The 3,502-nt window shown below is 46.8% G+C and overlaps 1 pseudogene; it reads left to right on the top strand.

The window, feature by feature from the left end:
• Positions 1 to 415: 415 nt before the first annotated feature.
• On the top strand, positions 416 to 2,084 carry LOC119366403 (annotated as a pseudogene).
• The last annotated feature ends 1,418 nt before the right edge of the window (positions 2,085 to 3,502 follow it).

The raw sequence follows: 3,502 nt of genomic DNA, 5'->3' as shown, positions 1-3,502 counted from the left end.
TAGTATGGGCACATGGTAGACCATATGCATATGCATGCACCGACTTGAGATCGTGGTGGAAGATGACCGGGGGCCGGGTACGTGTGATGGACTGGATAGTGACATATGTGAAACAGAATTAATAAAAGATAGTGTCTTCTAAACCAAGGCCTTGTTGTAGACAGTGTCTTCTCCACGATAGATCATACACCACTGATTATATACAACATCATAATTAATGCAGCATGGGGTTAAGCAAAAAAAAATGGATTTTTGGCATTCTGGAGATATGTAGTACTTATCGTTAAGCAACTCCCATCGTTGACTGTATTAATGCGTCCATCGAACCATATGCCTGATGGCAGAGGGAACTTCTCTCTATAAATGGAGCCATCGGCATGTCCATGCAGCATACACCCAAGCACTAGCATCTCCCCACACTAGCTACTGGAAAAAATGTCGACCTTGTTCTCGCAGGAGCTGCTCATCTCCACATTCGCCATCATTATTGTTCCCCTCTACATGTTGTACCTCAGGTCTAGCAGATCAAAGAACCCATCAGTGCTCCCCATAAACTGGCCAATAGTGGGGGTCTTCCCTTACCTTATCGCCAACTTCCACAACCTGCACGACTACCTCGCCGTCGTCCTCGCCGGATCAGGCCACAACTTCAGGGCGCACGGCCCGCCTGGAACCGGGTTGCGGTTCTTCATCACATGCGAACCGGCCAACGTCCGGCACATCTTCACGACGAACCATGCAAACTTCCCCAAGGGCGCGGAGTTCGCAGCCATCTTTGACATCGCGGGTGGCAGCTTCTTCACCACCGAAGGCGAGCCCTGGCGTCGGCAACGCGCAAGAGCCCGGAGAGTCTTGAGCAACCCACGGTTGCTTGCCTGTATGACCGCTTGCTGCCGCGACAAGGTGGAGAACGGCCTCCTCCCGGTGCTCATGCACATGGCGAGCACCGGGACCACGTTTGACCTGCAAGATTTGACAACAAGGCTCGTGTTCGACATGACTGCCACGCCTCTCTTTGGCGTGGACCCGGGCCTCCTGTCCTCGAACATGCCGCCCATGGACGCCGCGGTCGCCATGGACACGGTCATATGGAGGTGGCCTTGTTCCGGCACATCATGCCGACCTCTGGCTGGAAGGTGATGAGGTGGCTAAACATCGGCCCGGAAAGGAAGCTCGCCGCAGCGCACACGGTTCTAGGTGGGTTCGTTGAGGAGATGATGGAGAGGAGGAAGAAGAAGGAACATGTTGCAAACGAGGGAGATCCTTCTTCCGTGGACATTTTGTCTTCCTACATTGTTGATCCAGACTACCAGCAGAACGACGGCTTGCTCCATGCGACGCTCATCAACTACATGATCGCGGGGAGGGACACAATCGGCACAGCTTTGACATGGGTCTTCTACAACCTCGCCCAAAACCCTCATGTCATGTCGGCCATCCGCAACGAACTATCACCTATTGCATCACGAAAAGCAGCCACAAGCGCTAACAACAGCAGCACCATGGTGATCTTTGAACCGGAGGAGACCAAATCTCTCGTCTACATGAGAGCCGCCATACACGAGTCTCTCAGGTTGCACCGCCCGGTCCCCATCGAGCGTAAGACAGCGTTCGCCGACGACGTGATGCCGAGTGGCCATGTGGTACACGCCGGTGACACCTTATTAATTTCTCTCCACTCCATGGGGAGAATGGAAGGCGTGTGGGGGAAAGACTGCCGGGAGTATAACCCGGATAGATGGCTCTCAGAGGATGGCAAGAAGCTGCGGTACGCGCCGTCTCACAAATATTTGGCATTCAGCTCGGGCCCGAGGCTGTGCCTTGGCAAGGACGTCTCATTCATGGAGATGAATACCATTGTTGCGGCAATGGTGTGGAACTTTGATGTGGAAGTGGTTGAAGGGCAGAGAGTCCAGCCGAAGATGTCTTGTGTGCTGCAGATGAAAAATGGACTCATGGTGAAGTTGAAGAAGCGAGAAATGTAACCTTTGGTCTCTTTTTCTTATCTGCAATTGTATCTTGCGTGAGTCTTTTGGTGTTCCGGACCTCAGTGTATTTGTATGTGTACTGTTGTATGATTTATTTTTCTGTCAATATATAATGTTATATGAATAAAAATAGAGTGAGGATTTGATGTCTACCAGGTGTGGCGCCCCTCGATTCATAAGCATTGGATCTGTATCGTGCGATGCGCTCCTCGTTCTGCAATAAGAGTATGCTAAGACAATGTGGTTATAGAAATGATCTAGTAGGACTGTACGAAATGGCATGAATATGGTACATCGATGGATAGAGGATAGGAGATGGAAAAAGTAGTGCTAGGCTGCAGCAATGAATAACATCATCATATGGAAAAAAAATCATTGGAGGAAAGAAAAACAAGAACAAGGAAAATTTTCATCACCGGAGAGAATAACTCGTACATGGATGCATGCGAGATCTTATTTCAAACACGTAAATGAAAACTAGTATTTTTTTAACTTAGGAAAACTGATATTGGTTTGCTGTACTGTAGGAGGAGGAAGAAGACAAAACTTAAGAGGTATGCATCCTATCTACGACTACCAGCACGTATCATAGTTTTAAAAACTAGACCAGACCGGCGGTCCGACCGAAAAAACCATGGACCAGCGTCTTGCGTGGTTTTTCGTCTTGCCTGGTTTTTTAAGGTGTACCGGTCTTTTAGTAAAAACCAGAAACTATTTTAAAAGGTGCATCAACGAGGAATGAAACAGCTAACCTTCCGGCAAGGCATGCTAAAGGCCCAATAAGCAACTAGGCTAATAATAATTTGTAATTATTAATGATTTGCATCCAAAATTATGTGTATTCATTTGATGTGATGTCAAAATTTTGAGAAAATACATTTAGTATTTTGATTTTTGGTCGCAAATGAACCGATGAACTGATGGCCCGACCAATAAAAATCTGAACCGACAACCTCACCAGTTCGATTTATTAAACTATGACACCTATCCGTCTGCTCTGCTAGCTGAGCAGTCTCAGTGTTCTGCCGACCAAAGCGCTAATGAGCACATAATGGCTAATCGTTAGATGGAGAATAAGAAATTGACGGTGGATCTTGCCATGGGCCAATGCCACCCACGGCGCCTGAATACCCGATGATTCCCTATGATTATGCATAAAATAAATAACTTGGTACGTACACAATGGCGGAATGACTCAACTTATCATATATAGAGGGAAATAACCGTGCCTTATTATTTTTATTATTTGTTTAAGATGCAAGCCTCTTGTAATAGTTAACAAAGGAACACAATCCATTGTGATATAGAATTATTAATCAATACATAATCATCAGACTGCGTAGTATTCCTGTCGGTCCTTACATTTGAAGACACGGCCCTGGAAAATGCTCCCTTCTTTTTTATTTACCACTATAGGAATCGACGAGTTTGTTGAGTGCACTTTATTGGGCACTCAGCAAACACACAACTTTACAGAGTGTGGTTGTAAAATACTCGGTAAAAATAGACACTCA

Source organism: Triticum dicoccoides, chromosome 2B (assembly GCF_002162155.2).
Source record: "Triticum dicoccoides isolate Atlit2015 ecotype Zavitan chromosome 2B, WEW_v2.0, whole genome shotgun sequence".
NCBI classification, from domain to species: domain Eukaryota; kingdom Viridiplantae; phylum Streptophyta; class Magnoliopsida; order Poales; family Poaceae; genus Triticum; species Triticum dicoccoides.
The sequence above is the reverse complement of the archived record's forward strand: the minus strand, read 5'-3'. Positions and strand labels throughout refer to the sequence as shown.